The sequence below is a fragment of the Lissotriton helveticus genome, chromosome 4_1 (assembly GCF_964261635.1).
Source record: "Lissotriton helveticus chromosome 4_1, aLisHel1.1, whole genome shotgun sequence".
Taxonomy (NCBI): Eukaryota; Metazoa; Chordata; class Amphibia; order Caudata; family Salamandridae; genus Lissotriton; species Lissotriton helveticus.
The window spans coordinates 1,330,806,805-1,330,828,390 of record NC_136063.1 but is presented as its reverse complement, the minus strand read 5'-3'; positions in this window follow the sequence as shown (position 1 = coordinate 1,330,828,390).

The following is a 21,586-nucleotide window of genomic DNA, read 5'->3' as shown; positions in this document are numbered from 1 at the left end:
TGTTATTTGAAGTTGACCTGACCTAAAAACGAAACACCATTGAATAAAAGAGCTAAACTCTTCAAAAAGATTGCGAGAAACTGCACATCCCATTGGTAAAACCTTGTCAACAAAAAATTGATCTTCAAAATGAATGCCTAACAAAGAATAATCCAACGGGTGCACCGGTAACAACCTAAAAGCAGACTTAATGTCACACTTTTGCAAATTCTGCATTCAAACCTGTCTTCCTTACCAGCTTAAGCGTGACAACAATTGATGCAAATTGAACAATAGTATCTTCCTTGGCTATGAAATCATTGACTGATAAACCTTAAGGCCACGACAAATGCTGAATCATACGAAATTCACCTGGTGTCTTTTTAGGTCCATCTCCTAAGAGTGATACTATAAGATCTGGTAGTGGCCATGTAGAAAATGGACCTGCTATTATTCCATCTGCATTTTCTGACTGCAGCTGTTGTTTAATGACCTGTGGAAATTGTCTAGCTGATTTCAAATGTTTTGCAAATCTACGGCAACGGGGTCCCTGATAACCCAGCCGGAAGCCTTCTTTAAATCCACGTTCTAACTTGATTGCTTTGTCCCTTAAAGGATAGAATTATAGCCAGTGGCAGACATTCTGTATATTAATTAGGGTAAGAGCCCTTGTAGTTAGGCTGGAATAAATTTCCTCTCACTCTACTTTGCCCAAAATGTTTCTATTTGTCCTGCTACCCAAAACATTGTAAAATGGTATGTTTGCCTCCACATTTAGAACATTCATGTTTGTAACTGCAGGGATTCTTATGACAATACCCACTGTTAAAATTCTAGCATGCTACTGAATATGCTGATTGCAGCTTGGCCCATTTACCTCCCCTCCCCTCCCAAGGTGGGTCTGCCGAGAAAAGGCTGGTGTGAAACTGCGAGCCCGCTCGCCATATGCTTAGTAGAAATGGAGTCTCTGGGGATACATCCACTGTACCCATAACTCATTATCTACTTCTCCCCATTGATTTCTCAGGGATAATGACAAGTCTAAGAATAATTGCGAGTTATCAGATTCAACTAAATCTAAAAACAGTCAAGAAGTGGGGGGGAAGATAGGTCGGTGTCTAGCTCTAAATTCTTCATCGTAATGAAGCCATGCGAAACCCCCAAATTGAGTATGAGCATTTCTAATTGTGTCCAAATTTTTTAAAATAGACACCGACCTATCTTCCCCCCCACTTCTTGACTGTTTTTAGATTTAGTTGAATCTGATAACTCGCAATTATTCTTAATTGTGTCAGCTGATGATTCATTTTCAGGCAGAGTTGCAATTTTTTTACAATGAGATCAGACATCTATCCCCACACCTTTATTTTCAAAAATTACTTCAGTTGCTTTCCATTTTATAAAAATGTATTCACTCGAACTATCACTAAAGGGCTTCTCACCTGCTCTGAAAGTTTTGTCCCAATCTGACGTCTTCCTCCTTTTGTCTCCTTTTTAATATCCTTTGCGCCTTGCACAGTCCATCCAGATATTCTCTCTATCTTTTTTTCTGTAAAATATGAGCCTTGGACAGCTTTTTAGAGGCCCTGCTCTATATGAATTAAAACCCCCAGAGGGTACTTCATCATTCTCATCCCCAATTTCCCCTTCCTCTAACTCCATAGAATCATCATCCTCCAGTTTGTTTTCCAATCGCACAATCTTGAATTTCCCACTACAGCCAGGCTGTACCCCACCCCACCATCGTAAACCCTCCAATTAACCGCCTTCTTAAAATGCGCAATCTTTGGTCATCCAACAATGTCAGGAAAACCGTATTACTGTCTTCCCTTTCATGCTCCAACATCATGCAGGATGCTCTAGACCTGCTTTCTGTTTTTTTTACTGCCCTTTTTGTCCTTCTGCAGTATCATCCCTGCGTTGGCCTGCAAGTCGCCAAAACTTGCTGACTCCGGAATATCCGCAACTACTGATGATAACATGTCAACAACTTTCTTCTCGTCTTGAACCCACACCCATTTACCTGGAACTTCCTGAACCTGCCCAGTTGTATTTGATACATCAATTTCTTTAATGGCTCCTGGCTTAGCGCAAATATTCTCTTTTTTCTGACTAAGGACAAAAAAGTGAGATTGATTAACTGACTGCAAACTTGGTTGCACCACCCTTACATCAAGGGGAATCCTCACTATTCTGAGTTTTGCTATGAGGTAACAATGTGTCACCCTTTTCTCCAGAAATCATAGGAGATAATGACCTCTCACCTGATGTATTTATTACATGTTTTGACATTTTTATCCTTTTACCAAATATAGAAATATTTCTTTTAACGTTGCTTTTCTTTAAAATAGCAGCATGCTGAGGAAAATACTTTTCCGTAACCAAAGAACCACTAGGTGGCATTGCTGCTTAATTTTTTACTAAATCTTCCTCAACTTTAACAATAAAGGCTCCTTTAAAGGATGTTCCTCTCCCTAGGAGCCTGCCTCTCAAAGCGTGTGTGCAGGACCTGCCCCTCCCTCTCCTCAGAACGAGGAAGACAGGTTGCTGAGAGGAGGTAAGAGGACTTTCCTCCTTAAAACATCCTTCTTTACCAAGGCTAAGGGTGTTCCACATTGGGGGATCTGTCAGACGAGGAGCAAGCTGGAACTGTGGCAGAAACGCCGCCAGCTGACGCTCTCCTCCTTTTTTCTAAGCCCGTCCAAGCCTGGCCAAGGAAGCCCAGGAGCAGTAAATCTTCCCACCGCCTCACATAATAGCTGCAGGGCTTCCCTCATGGCAGCGGAAGACTCTGCCATTTATAAAATTAAACGTGACCCAGCCTAACAAAGAAAGACGCCTCGCAACAAAGAAAAATGCCTCACCTACCTCCACACACCTCGTTAACTGAAGAATGCGGTGTTCGAATCATTGTGTTCTAAAGGAGGCACCTCACCCACTCAATACCTGCAGCCTTGGACCGTACCATCAGCCCAAAGTCACCCGGGTGTGGACATTCTTGGAATGCCAACCCCAGGAGCCCCCATTGTGCAACATGCCACATTCTTTTACTTATCATCTCTGACCCTTCCTGCTCGACTGGAGATGGAAATAAAACAAGACTATTTCAGATGTATAACCTTCCATATCTTATTCCTTTCTGCCCATGTCCAGCAAGTATCCGCGGCCTGCTTTGGCAAGATGAAAACAATTAGGAAATTCATCAACTTCTTGCCAGAGCAATCCCAGAAAACTATAGTGCATGGGTTGGTCACCTCGCATCTCAACTATACCAACAGACGCTACCTAGGCCTACCTAGCAGCTTGATCCGTAGGCTGCAGACAGGGCAAATTCATCGCTAGATTGGTCTGTAAGATTCCTCTCTGCCAGCATATCTCTCCCCAGCTCAGAGAACTTTATTGGCTCCCGGTAACCAAGAGAGTGGAATTCAAGGCCCTTTTGTATGCTTTTCGTGCCAACCAGGGCAGAGTCCCTAACTATCTCAGGAAGAGACCTCGCCCTTACCAGTAGTGCAGATCGCTGAGGTCCAACAATAAACGCTACTTCACCATCCCCTGCTTTGCTAAAGCAAGGGTGGAGGGTAGAACGTTTGAGGTGACAACCTCCAAATGTTGGAATGACTTGCCTCTTCATCTACGTGTGAAGCACTCTGAGCAGGAGTTCAGAAAGGCCTGTTCAGGTTTAGGGACGAGCTCTTCACCGGCTCTGCTCAGTTGTTATCCGCTTTAGTGCCGGGGCATCTCAGTCGAGGTAGCTGTGCGCTCTACAAATGTCTTTTATTATTAATATTTAATCAATGTAGTAATTTCTCATTTCCTGTTTCCCGAAAGTCTATCAAGTTACACAAAATATTTTGTGAACTCTCCCATTGTTCTCCTTTGCTGTTAACCTGAACGCTCACCCATCCCAACCAGAACCCTTCATACGATGTGTGTATCTCGGGTACTCGCCCATAACACATAAAAAAAACCACTCAAACCACCCACCCCCAAAGAGAGTGGAAGTGCCCACATTACCCCTTTCAGTGTGTGCCAAATTGAACTTGGTGCTAAGGCACTGCTCCCAATAGCACGAGCAACCCACGCCACCAAACTGTCACAGTTCCTGAAATTTTAAGAAGACATAAGAGATGGCAATAAATACTGTCATCAAAACATCATAAAGCAGGGATGTTTGTCACAATAAATAAAGGCTATGCTATGCATTACCTGTATAGCTCATATAACATTAATAGTAAGGACATTCTATTGCAATACAAACAAGCAGTCGATAATCTAAATCGTAATATCAGTATACTGTAGAAACCGTTGTACATTAAAATGTATATCCTATAATAAGAACTTGTTTGAGAACTGCTGTGGAAGCTCCTGTGCCTCTGAAACATTGAATAATAAGTGAAATTGCCCCTTTATCAGTGCCTTCAATTTGGATTGCTGTGCCCCCTGAGTTTTAAACAAATTAAGCATTTTTACAAATTCTTCTTGGCGCCTAGCTGCAGTAGCTGACATGTCAGGGAAAATAGGACAAATAGGTACTTCTGTTGAGAAAAAGTGCCTCTGCTTGATTGCCTCTATTAACTCTACCTCTTTAATTCGATAGTCCAAAATTTGCTAAAATTGTACTTGGGAACTTTGAGTAGGAGGACCGCTGTGCCAGCATGCAATGAGCTATATTCAGTGTGAGATCACTAGACTGTTCTGGCAGAACATAAGTTCCCATTAGAGCATTGTTTTGCCTTCACAACCCTCTGGGACCTCTTTGATGCGTAGATTAGAACGGTGTGAGTGATTTTCAGGTTCCTTTCCCAACATGGATTTTGGTTATAAAACAGATCGACCTTTTTCTGCTCAAAATAACCTGGTCCTCCTGTTCTGAAATTGAGAACTCAACTTCCTGTAGCCTCTCTGGAATCTGAGCGACAGTATCCTCAATCTTAGAGAGCTTGGCATGTAAAGCTGCAATTTCTATGGCTTGAGAAACCTTCAGTTCTCTGATCTCATCTGGCATCCCATTGCATAGTGACCATCTTGGCCCCCTGTAGGGGGTCCTTGTATTGCAGACCTGGCGTCGACGATTCACTGAGCAGCTTCTCACATTCCGAGTTAGCAAGTAACAGTAACTGCAGTCAAAGGCACTGGTAAAATCTTCTGAGGAGCCGGAAATGATAAATGCAGGATGCCAGCCTCACTCATTACTGATGCAGCAGCTGTTAAAAGAGGGGGGTGTGGAGAAATGGCCTGGAAGCCGTTGAGGACATCAGTCGCTGCCCACACTCCTATTTTATTTTTGATAAATAGAGGGTATTGCTTGACTTTGCCCAGACTTAATTCTGACTCCATAAAGATTTCCACTGAGTTTCCCCCGGCCATTTGTTTGGAAAGAACAAAACCTTCGGCCAGACTGTTATCATCCTGCGGTAGTATTTATCTCTTCCAATAGCTGAGAATTTTCTGGACTACTCAAATTATCCTTATGATTCTCTTTATTAACAGACATCACAAGCTCATTGTGAAGTGAAAACGTGTGAGCTGCTGCCTGTTGTGCTTTTTCAAGCTTCGTGTCGACACTAAAGCATCTAAATTGGCTGTATCACCAAGCGCTTTTGAATATTTTTGCATACTTTACAATGGGCCAGGCCTTCGACTGTAGCTCAATGACGAGCACAAGAGCCTTGAAAATCTAAAGTCCAGTGAGGTTCTTCAGTGCTGCTTGCCCACTAGCTCTGAATTAAGGTGAAATTAAGGAAAAGCCTGCCCAGCGACCCTCAATCGAGTATTGAAAATGCAACCTGCCTCCACTATCCACAGAGAGCAGCACACTTAACCCCCGTCATGAAACCTGGCAGCTCCAATTCTGATACTTTGCATCAGAGCAGCTGGCCACTTTCAACAGACTAACTGATCCTGTGAAAGGGCACATCCCATGAAAAAAATGCAGACAGCCACGCCTGCCTGGCTCCGACTTCAGCTGGACACTGGTGCATCGCCCAGCATCCCCTGGCCTTGCAATTGGACCGGGGGCCCACCAGACACACCCAGATGTCCAAAGTCACTACAGATCTGCAGCCACTGCAGTGTCAGTCCACTGGGACCTTGAGGACAGCAAAATAAACACCAAGATCGCAGCACCGTAGCCTCTGACTCGGCAACACAATCAGCCCGGTAAGCTGAGGAATGGCTCTGTGGCAGCAAGACAATGTCTGGTCTAAGGGGGAAGGGGCTGCCCGCCTAGCCCAAGCCATATTTTTTAAAATCATCAATCTTGAGGCATATTTGACAGAGCCCACAGAGGATCCTTCCTGCTTTATTTTGGCCAAATACATGTCTTACGAAGTATAAGGAAATCACACCTGTCCACAGAAAATCCTAATGGCTTCCACCACTCATGTACACTGCAGGCAAGACCTGCTGTATTAACTACACCTTAATTCTATATCTATACCATAACTGCCTACCAAAATAAAAATTCCAGCTGGATTGAGCCTTCAGAAGCAAAACTACCAGGCACTGGACTAGAAAGTGCAGGAAGGAGAAGACATTCGGCCGTCAGCTGATATGCTCTGAAGCCCACATCTGTCAGAGAGCTTGCTTTATCTGCCTCCAAAAGGACTTTAATACACCCACCTCTACAAACACATGGTGCATTGTAACTTCCTGGCTACTATTCTTATCCTGAGAAGACACCAATCCAACTGCCCTGTCTGAAATATTGTAGGCTCCCTTTTCCCCATCTCCGTGCTTCCCAACCTGTTAGGCCTGTCAGCCTTGGGGTGCTCTTCTCCCCACCTTTTTGACTTCCTCCTCCACTTTTTCTGACCTCCTTTTCGCTGGTCCTAATACTCTGATCACTTTATGACTGATGATCAATGTTAAAGTGTATGGACTCTCTCCCTAAAAATTGTAATATTAGTTCATCCGCAGCTGGCATATTTAATTTTATTATAAGTTTCTAATAAAGTGCACTACATGTACCCAAGACCTGTAAGTTAAATGCTACTGGTGATCCTGCAGCACTAATTGTCTCATCCACTTAAGTAGCCCTCTAACCATGGCTAAGGAATACCATTGCAGAGCCTGTGTGTTCAGTTTACACTGCAATTTCGACCCGGCAAGATAAACTTCTTCCCAGGACCAAACATTCTCTTTTTGTACATATAAATCTTCACCCCTAAGGTAGGCCCTGGACAACTCGCAGGGTAGGGTGCTCTGCATGCCAAAGGCACAACACTTTTAGGTCCTGGTAGTGAAAAACTCTCAAATTGTTTTTTCACTACAGCATGGCCAATCTCTCCCACTTGGGAATAAATAGTCTTTTCACATTTGGTGTCTCTGGAATAACAATGTAAAACCCAAACTTATGGTGAAGTCAGATTTTAAAATGTAATTCTGAAAATCCCACTTTGAGAAAGTTGGCATTTTCCTATTTTAGCCATTTGGTGTCTGCTGCCTGTCTTTAATCACATGTCTGGGGTGGGTGATGGTTGGGCTTTGTGCATTCCCCCTAGAGAGTCACATACAATGGGAGGGTAGGTGTGTTTTGACAAGCCATCCTGGCAGGATGGGGAAGGAGCTAGATCAAGCGATCCTTACACCTGATTTTTCTGTGTCCCGTCCCGACTCAAAAGGTTGCATACCCTCCTGTAGTGTAGTGAGTCTGGATTCAGGTCAGGAAGGGAGGACCTCCATGCACATCAAATGCATATCTTTAAAGTCTGCCCTACTTCAAAGACACAAATAGGCAACTGGATACAAGTACTGGACCTTGACACCAGCACTTAAGTACAATTCCGGACTGTGAAAACTCTGATAGAAAGAACTGCTGTGCTGCTGACAGGATTACTAATCTGCTGGACTGCTGCTTTGTTGGACACTTGCTTTGCTATGCTGACCTGCTAGCCTGCTGCCCTTCTGTCTGTGTAAGAAGGAGTGGACCTGCATCACTTGAGTTCAGTGTGAGTCCAAGGGCTTGCTGGCTGGCCTCCTGATCTGAAGTCTCAGGTACAGAAGATAAGATTTCAAGCTAACCTGCTTCTGCACCTAGACTCTGCCATCTGTGATTCTGCCCTGCCAAGTGGTACCACTCTAGTTTTGGACCCTTGAAAGTGGGTGTATCTCCAGCAGAACTTATGTATCATCTGCTGAGTGACACATCCCAGGGCAGAACCAATGCAGCTCCTCAGCTGAGTGTTGCATCTTTGAGCAGAACTGATGCATCGCCTCTGTTTTGTGGCTTTGACCCATCGAAAAAGACTTACAACGCCGGAACCTCCAGCATCTGTAACTGATGTATCACCTTCAGTACTGCCACTGTGCAACACTTTATCCAGCACAGGCTCCTCACTTCCGCCCGGTCAAGGGCAGCCTCGATGACGACACTGGAGCTCTGCACCGCACCTTCACAGCTCCTTGGAATAGGTGCATCACCTCCGCTGTGCCTCTCACCCTTGACACCAGACTTTGCATTGCAAGCCTCGTCAACAGGATCCTTGACGTCGACTCATCAGGATCTTGCACAGCAGCCTCGTCGACTCTCGAAACCGATGCATCACCTTCGCTGCATGACACATCTTTGACGCAAATCCACCCAAGCGCTCCTTGACCAGGAATAAGGTACTTTCATAAAGGGGACCTAACTGGGTAGCTGTAGCCGGCCCACATTGCAAGCAGTCGGCCTTAACTTTTGAGCGGTGCGATGCAGCCAAATATCCCAAATAAGAACTTCTTGCTTCTAGGCACTATTTTAGCCCCTAACCTTTAACATTCAATATCTCAAGTTCTACTTAGATTTTTTGCTGTTTTTGTCTTGTTCTAGTTATTAAATTATGTTCTATTTTTCTAACCTGGTGTGGAGCATTTTAATGTGGTGTTTTCACTGTTTTACTGCCTGAAGTGTTCCACAAATACTTTAAACATTGCCTGTAAAGTTAAGCCTGACTGCTCTGTGCCAAGCTACCAGAAGGTGAGCATAGGTTAAATTAGGGTTTGCCTGCCTTTTGCCCGGTTTAGGATTGTGGTTGTTGCTTGGCCAGTTGTATACCCTCCCCATCATGTAAGGGTGTAATCCAGACCCCAGCAGCAACCCGGTGGCAAAGGGATGGGGCAACTCTCCCGGGGGGGGGGGGGAGCAATCCTTCAAGTGGGACCTACTTCAGCCCAAGGTTAATGAATATCTATTAACTATGGCTAACTCAGGGGCCCCTCATCAAATTCTGCAGGGGGGCATAATTGTGTGCTACGTCAATGACATCATGCAACCCAACTTTGAGTTGTAGCTGGGTTTGCTCAATATTAAAAACAGCCAAGGACAAATACATACATGGTCATATTCATTTGCATGGCATTTGTTGCTTTTGGTATGCTTAAAACAATGTATAATGCTACATAATGGAGCAGAAGAATATCCCTCTCAGGGAAGCATTGTAGGATCAAGACTTGCATCCCATTTTATTTCTGTTAAGATTTCCTGAATGGGTATGTACAAAAATGTAACATTACTCAATCAGTCTTACTACTTAGGCATCCTCTCACTGATGACACACATCATGGTAAAATATGGATGAGGTTGTTCGTTACCCATGTAGAGAACATGCATATTAGCAAGATACTCCTTCTGAGTAAAAGTCTAACTGTTGAGCATGTTGCCATTCCCTTTTGTAACTGAATGACAATCAGACAACATAATGGCATTGTTCTCTGTTGGTAATCACAGTGCTGAAACAGTGACATTTCTTTTCTTCAAAATTCGATCCATGAGCCATTATCTATAGCCACATACAAGTTGATGCAGGTCGATTAATTTAAGCATACATTAGTCCACAATGTGTGTAAATGATGTTTCTGAACTTTTTATGTCACAGTGAGGATATTTACCAATCGTAAATGAATGACTCTTTACATTTTCTTCTGACAGTGTTGAAAATCACAGTTACAAGTAACAATATGTTGGCAATGTGTCTGCAAAGCTAATCAGTTCCCTTATTGTGGGAGTACATATCCGATTTTGCCATCTGCCACATCCGTTGTGACAGTAATTGCATTCTCTACTTTGCTAGTTTAAACTTTACTTTCACTGCATCTTTGGCTTCCTAATACAATCTAGAAAGATAAACAGGCACACATATTAAAAAATAGGTTTAATTCATTCCGAATTTTATATTATGAAAGAAAAATAAGTTAAAGTAAATGGGACTGATTTACAAACGTAAATAACATTTGGAAATGTTCACAAACATGGAAGTAATCCTGCTGTTGTGAGTATGTTTCTGAATGCACACAATTCACAACCAATTCAATCTTCAGTTTTTTACAAACAGTAGAATTAGTATAATTCCTCGCCCCTGTGGTAAATGAGGGGATGGGTAGACTGCTACCATAAATTATGATTTTAATTTCAATGTAAGAAAATCCTGCATTTTGTTTATCATGCCCACAGTGTCATCCTCAGGTCTTTGGGGTTCCAGGGCAATACATATTTGAGCCTCCCCTGTATTGAATACATTTGAATTTTATTACCCGTTTACCTGATATTCATGCCCTCCACAATGCCACTTAATACTAAATCGTCTGCTAAACTTTAACAGGGTCACAGAAGTGTTGAAATACGTCTTCCCCAGAACCAGCAAAATGTTTAATATTACAATGGGAGGAGAGACAGATATAGAGGTAGACAGAGGTGAAGAGGTTTGGTTTGGAGAGAGAGAGAAACAGAATATGCAAAGGTTTATTTTCACTCGGGCCCCTTACAGTAGGGGGCCCTGGGCAATTGCCGACTTTGCACATGCCTTAAAATGTCTCTCTACCCCTTCCCTGCTGACAGGTATTGCAGGTTTTTTTTGTAACTCTGTACACCAGTTCACTGCTGTCCAGTCCCCAATGTATGTACCCTGACCTGTTGAGCATGATAAAATTGGCTAACTCCTAATCAGCACATGTACCTTTCTATAGGGGCATAGAGTCTGATGTAGGTAGAGGAGTACAGAATTTACTCAATCAGGGTGCTCTCACAAAGTAACTGTGCTTTATATTTAGAGATGTAAGACACCTCAGTAGACATCTCTTATGTTGTCAGGAACCGCCGTCATGACAGTTCCTGTCAATGCATTGAGAGTGTGCCATGGAACTCTATCAACATGATGATGCCATGCGGCACAGTTTCAATATGTTTTTTTACTTTCAAAAACAAACATCAAGGTGGGAGTGTCTTTATGAAAATAAGAATGACTCCCTCACAATGGGAGGTTTCTCCCATATAGTAAGGGTCATTAAATTATTTTTAGTTTCACTTACTGCCATGTTTTGGATGGCGGTGTATGAAAGTAAAAACTGCCCATTTGTTTGCTCATTCAAAATGGGGCATGCAGATAAAGGGCCAAATGTCTGATGTCCCTTACTACGTCTGGCTGTTGGAGGAGCACATCACCAGTGGATATGGGGCAACCCCTGTCGTACCTAAGATCTTCCTGACTGTAAATGAGGTAGCAGAATTTCAGTTTGTTGGAGATGGTACTTTACCACAATTGCAAAGGAATACCCTCTCCACTTAATTGCAGATCAGGCCCTTATTATATGGTCCCTGAAAACACACCAATGGCATATAAAGTTAAATGTTACCTACCGAATACATCACATGCCGTGCCATCCTCTAGTCTGACAAAGAAAACATGTCTTCAGGCCTTGTGTGTAGTGTGCCCTCTCTCCTCTTTGACAAGAACATACCTTAATTTTAAATATCAAATAAGGAACACATAACTTGAAAGTACTACATACATGAATTTAGTGTAGACATGTTCCTCCTGTGAATAACCCTCAAAAATGTGTTTTCACTAAACAGCATTGTAGCTGCTTCTATGAGGAAAACAAAAGTTCAGATGAAATCCTATTTCTGCTAAATCTGCTTTGGGATAAGCTACAGAAATGCTTCAAGTATTGCTTTTAATATTTATTTATTTATTAAATATCCAATTTCATGGTTAAGTTGTATTTTTGATAAATATTTCAGAAAAGTTACATTAAAACAGCTAGAGTTGGTCTGCCTGAACTTTCCATAGGTAGTTACAATTATGTTGCCAGCAGCTGGGCCTTGTCAGTGCTTCCCCTTAAATGACCGTTAAAACTGCTTCCACAGTAGAAAGAATGGCTTAGCCCTTTTGTCATGAATACCATGGCATGATGTATATGACTCCTCTCAGCTCAGGAAGAGGAGCTGGGGAAGCTTCAGGAACTTTATTAACTTGACAGTGGCCTATGTGAGACCTGCCAATTCACACATAGGTGTAAAGGGAGAAATGGGAGCGAGACAACTTTGGTCCCTGTGTCGACTGTGACCAGCTTGGCACCACCCTGTTGAAGGGCAAGCTGGAACCAGACTGGTGAGGTTGAAGAAGGTTCTGCTCATTTCTTTAACTCTCACCTGTCTGGGACACCAGGTGCCATATTGAATTTTACTCAATATTTTGCATTCTATCATATTGTTCTCCATGGAGAAACCCCTTTCAAACACCCCCACCAGTTTATCAGTGTTCCCTTTCCAGTCCCACATGAAAAATGAAAAATGTATACATGCAAATTCGCATGGTTTCGTGAAACAAGACATACTTTCTCCAACATCTCTATATGTATTGTGAAAACATGGATTGTACCTCTTTCTTGTGCAAGACAAAATAAGAAAAAAATCATCCTTAAATTGAGGGAAACGAGTAATATAAAATCTGCACATCTGCCTTCTTAAGATGAAGGAGAACGGGATGAAAATGTACTAATCATGAACACATCAAAATATTCTTTCCATCCAATCAAGGATGCCCAGCTGAAGACACCGAAAATGGTGCTCTGAAGTAGGAAACACTCAGTTTTCACTGAGGTGTTAGAGCCACTCTCTGATGCAATATTATAGGAGCCATAAATGAGCCATCTATCAATCACTAAAAGAGTAAAAATTGTCTGTTTTAAAATGTAATCAAGCGACTATCCTTAAATTGTTAATAGTATGGCCCTGTTTGTGGGTAGCAGACTCCAAATCGAAAACCGCATTCCAAAAAGCTTTACTTTAGATGCAAAATGTTTTAAGATCTTGGGTGTGTTCAAATGAAATATTGTAGAAGTGTAAGCTTCTAACTTTTAGAGCGGTATTCCAATAAAATATTGTGGAGAAAGTATGATTAGACACAAATATTGTGTCAAAAAATTGAGATGTCAAGAAAATAGCAGCACAGAATATAGAAGGAAGGAATATAATGTTTTGGTCTATTATATTGTTTTATTTAAATGTATCTGTATGGAATACTGTTTTTAAAATATACAGGGCCAGATGTAGGTAGCCAATTACCGGTCGGTAACGGCCGATTTCGGCCGTTACCGACCGGTATTTGGCTTTTGAGATGTAGGTGGGTCGTTATTTACAGAATCAGTATATTTACCGATTCGGTAAATTTACCACTTCGATATTTTACCGAATCGGTAAATATACCGATTCTGTAAATCCATATGTAGCTGACAATCCTAAGAGTACCACAGGCCCTTAAGAGTCGGTATTTTACCACACAATCCTATTGTGTGATAAAATACCGAATTCAGGTGTGCATGCACATCTGTGCATGCACACTTGTGCAATGTGACACACAGACATGCCCTTAGGGCCACATGTCACACAAGCCTGTACTTGGGGTGCTAGAGGGTGTCAAAGTGACACCCCCTGCACCCCTGCAGGATTCGGTATTTACCGATTCTGTAAATACCGAATCTGTATTTCCCATTGATTCCTATGGGCTTCAAGGCCCATTGGAACCTATGTGAAATACAGATTTGGTATTTACAGAATCGGTAAATACCGAATGTTACTGAATCGGTAATTGGAAAATAAGATTTACCTACATATGCCTCCTTCCTATTTACCGACTCTTAAATACCGAATCGGTATGATAGGGTATTTAAGGGTCGGTAAATAGGAATTACCTACATCTGGCCCACAGTTGTTTTATTGATTTTGCATTACAATTCCTTATTTTGATATGAAGTTATTATTTTACTATGAATTACTTGTTGTTGTTTTGTTATTTGTGAGCTGGTAATAAATGTTGTGTTTTTTAGATTGTGTCGATTTTTTGGTGGGTTGTTGAGTTTGATGAAAAATATGGCGGGAAGCATTTAAAATATGTATTTTTTAGCTGCTTATAACATTTTATATTCCTTTAAATATGTTAATCAGATGCATAACTATGTACATTTTTTATTCTTTAATAGATGATTTTACCAACATGTTTAGAATTACTTTTGTGTTAGTTGGATGATTATGTTAATTAGGTAATTGTTTGTATTAATTCGAATTTGAATTATTCCTATTGTGATTTTTGTCTAATAAATATTTTTCTAGTTTTCTTATCTTTCTTAATAATGTGTACTCTTTTTTCCTGTTATTAATTTCATTTGTTTTTGTGCTTGTTGGAACTTTAGAGTAATAGTGTGGGAAGTAATGTAAATGTATTTTTAATATATGAATTGATCTAATTTTCAATTTACATTTCATTTATTCTAATATATGTTCATTTCATGTTTTTACTTGTTTGACAATTTATATACCATATATAGTGATAAAGCTGTTTTAAAAATGTTTTTATAGAAGCATATTTTATGTTGTTTATGTCATATATAAATAATTTATTTTGTATTAAAATAGTATTAAAGAAATTAAATCTGAAGTTTCTAAAGTGTTCTTTTCTCTTGCTTATGCTGGAGTGGGTAAAGTAGTTCTCACCCCTGCAAAATCTAACATTCTGTCTACTGTTAAGTACTTCGGGTGGGAACACTAAATCCAACCCCTACAAAGTCTAACACTTTCCTTAATGTTGCCCAGGACTAAGTGAGAATAGTGAATCTGACCTCTCAAAAGTTCAATACTTTCTCTACTGTTACTTACGTGATATTGGGAATAGTAAATAAAAATTCTAATCCCTCCAAAGTCCAGCACTTTCCTTACTGTTGTTTATGTTGGAGTTAGATTAGTAAATCTAACCCTAAAAATGCCCAGCACTATCCTTATTGTTGCTCAGATTGAACTGGGATAGTAATTTTAACCACTTTAGAGTTCAGCACTTTCCCTACTGTTGCTCAGGGTGAAGTGAGAATTGTAAGCTTGACCCTTCCAGAGTCTGATACTTTCCCTACTGCTGTTTGTGCTGGAGCATAAATAGTGAATTTGACCCCTCCAAAGTCCAACACATTCACTACTATTTCTCAGGTTGGAGTCAAGTCAAGTTTATTTGGATATGGAACACCCACGGAAGTCCACATAATTATACACTGCAAATTAAACAAGAAATGCATTTCCTTTAATAAATAGTTTTTCCTTTGTACAAGCTACCTCCTTAAAATTTTTCATACATACGATACAGAATGCAGGGGAGAATTAAACAGTCATGAAGGACCAGTAGCGGTCAGCAGTAGGAGTTACTGCAGGGCGGTGATGTGGGCAGGGGGAGGGGCAGGGTGGGGGGTAGTAATGTATGGATTACGGAGTTCTACAGGTAAGTAAGCATTTAAATAAATAAAACAAATGTGGTTGCGCGCACTGCATCACATTTGGTGATGCAGTGCGCGCAACAAAATTTGTTTTATTTATTTAAATGTTTACTTACCTGTAAAACTCCGTAATCCATACATTACTAACCCCCACCCTGCCCACATCACCGCCCTGCAGTAACTCCTACTGCCGACCGCTACTGTGTAGGACAGCAAAGTGCAACATTCAAGGAGCAGAATGAAACAAAGCATTCCTAAAATACTGAGTAAAAATATCAGGACTCATATACAGCTGGATGAAGAAAAATCTAAATGTTACAACATGAGGAATAACTATTAAAGTTTCCTAATAAACAGCCAAAAAAGTTTTTAAAAATCAATAAATCCTATGACAAACCATTTCATTTGGTGCGGACAAAACAAATGAGCGGGTCTCGTGGGCAGAATGAATGCTAATTTGATGCATGAAGATCTTAGGATAAAACACCTAGCCTTTTGCAACTCTGGACACAAGAAAACACATGATTAAAATGTTGGACATGTAAGCAACAAATTTCATAGATTCTCTCGTCTTTCAGTATTTTGTCACAAATATCAGTAATTTCTCTTAAGGGCAATAAATAGAGTCTCAACAAGAGCATAAGCCTTTTAATCCCATGAGGTAGTTTCCAAATTAGATAGTACTGTGGTTTCCAATGCACTCTCACAAACCACCTCATTGCGCGACTTGGGCTGGCTTAAAGCAATCGCTCAGGTCAAGCTAATGGAGGTCACAGCCTTCTTTATAAACAGCTTCAATACAGACTTTGGGATGGGGGAGTCAGTGTTACAACTAAGCTCAAAAGAATCATTTGCTCGCTCAAAGGACCTAAAAAATGCTGATTGTTCTTTCAGCTTAACAAAAATGTCCACTCTCAAGTCAACCCTTAGAGTGCCCTCTTCCCCCAAAGGAGGGAGTTACCCCACCTCAAAACCCCTGCTAAGGATAAGATATAGGAGGAGAGTAAGCTGAATTCAAGACGTAAAGCATGGGGGGCGTCCAGCAAGTTTAGGTTACAGATTTGGCGCAGGATTCGACCTTCGGCCTTATTAAAGGAAAGCCAATAGTTCATATCCAGCACCTCGGCAGCATAGGACAGAGAAGGAGGAATTTTGACCCTGCACACTGACAAAACATTGCCAAAGTGGCGTCTCCCGCAGATTCTGTAGATTATGTTCAATGCACTAGACTGGGAAAAAGCCCTGCTCACACAGAGTTTAATATGCGCTATAATCCGCCCATTTTTTTAAAAGACCTTTCCAAGATATACATATGAATCAACCAATTCAATTTTTTCAGACCCCAACATTCACTGGTAACACCTTTTTATTCTTTCTTACGGAAGACCAATATCTTGCTTTTGGCGATGTTGAATTTCAAGAAATGGGCATCTGCATATTTAGTCAAGGCTTCCAAACAACATTGCAAGCCAATGGGCATTAAATCAAAGATGACCAATTCATCCGCATATAACAATACCCCCTTAAAGGTCCAGCACTTTCCCTATTGTTGCTCAGATTGAAGGGGGAATAGTAAATCTAACCACTTCTGAGTTCAGCACTTTCGCTACTGTTGCTCAGATTGAAGTAAAAATTGTAAGTTTGACCGTACCAGAGTCTGACACATTTCCTACTGCGGTTTGTGCTGGAGCATGAATAGTGAATTTAACTTCTCCAAAGTCCAACACTTTCCCTACTATTTCTCAGGTTGGAGTGGTAATAGTAAATCTGACCCGTTCAGAGTCTTCCAGTTTCTTTATTGTTGCTCCATTTTGAGTGTGAATTGAAACCTAATACGTCCAACGCTTTTCCTACTCTTGCTTACATTAGAGTGGGAATTGTACATCTAACTGCTTCAAAGTCTAGCATTTTTCCAACTGCTGCAAATGTTAGTGTAGGAATATTAAATCTAACCACTGCAAAGTCAGGCACTTTTCCTACCAGTGCTTGCGTTGGAGTGGAAATAGTAAAATTAACCCTTCATAGCTCAGAACTTTCCCTAGTGTTGCTTATGTTGAAGTGGGAATAGCAAATGTGACTCCCTCCAAAGTTCAACATTGTGTGTTTTGTTTTCATTTTCAAAGTTAGTTTAATATATTTTTTGAAGTTTTAATCTATTTTTATATTGTTATTGTCTACATGCTTTTTTTTTATTTAGTGCTTGTTCATTTTTTATGATCGTATTTTTTTTCTAAATATTATTTCGTTTTTTGCAATTATTTTAAAATATATACCTTAATTTTTAGTTTGCAAGTTTTAATTATTGAATACATTTTTATATTAATAGAATCATTTTCTAATGTAATATTTTTACAGTTAATATATGTTACTTTAGTTAATATAATGTATATTATTTAAAATTCTAATTACTTACAAAGGTGTTGATGAAATTGTGATCTTCTACAATGCTGTTGTAGATATTTTTGATTTTACATGCAGAGTATATAAAGCCAATATTTGCGCCCACTATGTTTTTCACAGATATTTTTGATGCTGATAGTTTTGTTACCAATATTTCTTAAATCTACTTTTAGAGGAAGCATCAATGCTTTTTAGGCCCCTAAATATTTCGGGGCATATTAACAACAACAACAAATAAGTATCGCTAAACGCGCTTGACGCGTTTCTCATTATCCCGTTTATCGCCGGATCGCATCGCCGTGTTAGCGGCGTATTTCAATGCTTTGCTAACAGCCGATGTGAAATCTGGTGATAGACGGTGAGAATGAGCATTAGCGTGCAAAATCCCACAATAAGGGAACTGCGCTATTGAAAATGTAAATAATAGGGAGACGTGGACTTAACCTTGTGATCCACCTCCCCTTATACAGTTAGCTAAGTGTGTAAAAAGGAGATGTTAGATAACAGCAATAACCACGGTTAGCGTGGCTTTTATTATCGCTTTGCTTGTCCTAGGCCGGGTTGCAAATACTGCGATTTCTGGTTAGCGGGTTTTTCCCTGTTGTTTCTGGGAAGTAACGCCTACTTCGCATCTCATTAGCGATGTGGCCCGAGGCGTTAATGTAACGGCTGCTAACATGCGCTAATGCATGTTAGCAGTGCTTTGATGATAATGAGTTAGAATAATCGCCGCTTTTCCGGCGCTATGTGCCGGAAAAGCGGCGTTATGTTTATTGTTGATATGCACCTACGTTCCTTATGTATTTGTACAGCCCAACAAGCAAACATGAGCACAAGATGATGTGCTAGAATTATATTATCTCATCATTCTTTCATGCATTTACCAGTGTTTCTAACTGTAAAAGGCAAATATTGCTGAAAAAGTAAGGGACACGAATGCATTAAAGAGCCAAATTATTTACTACAGACAGATAGATCTAGACCATTGATTTTCTGACACCAGAAACTAGAGAACCCCCAGGATAAATTGATTTTCAATGGCATTTCTATGACATGACAACTCCAAGTCTCCAATAACTTTGCACAGTAAGCAGGATTCATGGAAGAATATTTGTCTCCAAAAACAAAATAGCATATTTGTTTATGAATTGCTCATCTTTCCCTGACAAAAATATCAGTTTACACTAATACTGGTTTTATCTGGGAAATTATAAAACTGTTGTCTCACCTTGCCTCATGGAAGAACTAGCCTCGAGAATAAAGCAAAAATTGTGTAAGAGAATGACAGCGAAGCCTGCAATCTGATGATTTGTCTTCTGACAACAACAACAATTATTTGTTACGCCTGTACAAAATAAATATGACAAAAGATACTTTCGAAAATGATTTTATTTCAGTTGATCAGGTGAGGGGGTTGATTTCTAAGGACATCTATAGCTTCCAATTTTTTTACAGAGAATGTTGTTTCTTGTTTACATGTATTCGTTACACATACCAATGGATACCCTCATCAAAGTTCGAGCTCGGAACGCTTATTTTGATTTATCTTCTAGTATTCACACGGTGAGACTTTCAATGTTCATAAATTAGGCTGAAAACAGATGCATTAAGCAGATTAAAAATGCTGTTTAACAATTCCTTATTGATGATTCCATGAAGGAGGAGGTTACATCATATATTTATGCTCTAATATATAATTTAACGTGTTTTACCATAGATATGCACTGTCATGCTCTATGGCAAGTCAATTTAAACTGCTGTGAAGAAGCTTATGAGAGAATACATTACAGAGTTAAATGTGCTCTAAGAAAATGCAGAACGTCATTTTATTTACCGTTACTATATACCTGACTAGCTAAAAAGTGTTCTTTTATTAAACATACATTTATATACCTAAATAAATGTGATTTATCATTGCCTATGTAAGTAAGTAATCATGACTTAATTCAGTTAAAATAACCATAAAAGTGCACAAGCCAGGCTACAACGAAAAGCAAATTACAAAATCAGATAAAGCAATAAGACCAAACATTGCTCAATGAACGAGCATAAAATTTGTTCGCAAAAGCGTTAATTCAATGTGCAAATTAGCAAATAATTAGGAGAAAACTATATAATTACACATGGAAAAAACAAAAACAAATTAGTACCTACCAACATAAAACAAAAAAGAGACAATCTTAAATTAAAAACTTAGATGCCATCTTTGTGCATACATACATCTTAAAAGTTGGCTTGAAATGCCATACAACTATCTTTAGGGCCTACAGGATTAATGGAAATCCCTCTTTGTCTTAAGCAAATCTTATAGTAAATAGAATAAAATAAGATAAATGAGCAGTAAAAGTGATTTGAGACCACTAAAGTGCATAGGTTTAGTATATCGACCTAGGCTAAAGTGCAAAATATCACAGCTTCGCGTTACCTATTAACGGAGAGAAATCTCTGTGCATTTACGACAAGGACTCACCCAAGAAATATCTAAGTGACCCACATCTACCAGAAGATAAAGGAAAGGGGGACCAGTAAAATTACCCAAGTAATTTTAGATCTTATGGTCCATCTCCAGTGCAAACATTTGCCTTCGCCACAGACAATTGATTCTTTGTTTTGGTCCCAACAATCTAATTGCTATATAGCACTGTCTGATTCCAAGCTGCCTGCAAATGGGTAAAATCCATTTCTTTCTTGGACGCTCATATCCTGGGCAAAAGAATAGAAATGTAATATGGTTTAATCTGCCTGTAAACAAACTGCCATGGGCATCATTCATTAGGTAGGAATCACATCCTTGGTAAGTGATCCCTCACTTAATGCACAGCACTGAGACTGCCCTCATCGCCGCCACAGACGACATCAGGATCCTACTGGACAACGGCTAGACGGCGGCCCTCATCCTTCTTGAACTCTCCGCCGCCTTTGACACTGTCTGGCACCTCACACTACGGACACGACTCCGCGACGCAGGGATATGAGACAAGGCCCTGAACTGAACCTCCTCCTTCCTCTCCTGCAGAACCCAGAGAGTTAGCCTCCCCCGTTCCGATCTGATACCTCCGAGATCATCTGCGGTGTCCCTCAGGGATCCTCCCTCAGCCCGACGCTGTTCAACGTCTACATGGCGCCTCTCGCACACATCGCCCGACATCATGACCTCAACATAATCTACTACGCTGACGACACACAACTGATCCTCTCCCTCACCAAGGACCCCCTCACTGCCAAATCCAACCTCCACCATGTAATGAAGGCTGCCACCGACTGGATGGAGGATAGCCACCTTAAGCTGAACACAGACAAGACGGAGATCCTCAGGCCCAACCAATCAGCATGGGACGACTCCTGGTGGCCCACATCACTGAGGACACCCCCGCACCTACCAACCACGCACACAACCTGGGAGTCATCCTCGACTCAAAACTCACCATGACTAAACAAGTCAACGCTGTCTCCTCCACCTGCTTCAACACCCTCCGTATGCTCCACAAGATCTACAGATGGATCCTGACAGACACAAGGAAAACAGTCACCCAGGCCCTAGTCAGCAGCAGACTCGACTACGGAAACGCCCACTATGCCGGAGCCCCGACCAAGCTCATCAACAGACTGAAAAGAATCCAGAATGCCTCTGCACGCCTGATCCTCGATGTCCCGCGCCGTGACCACAACACCCCCCACCTGAGGAACCTGCACT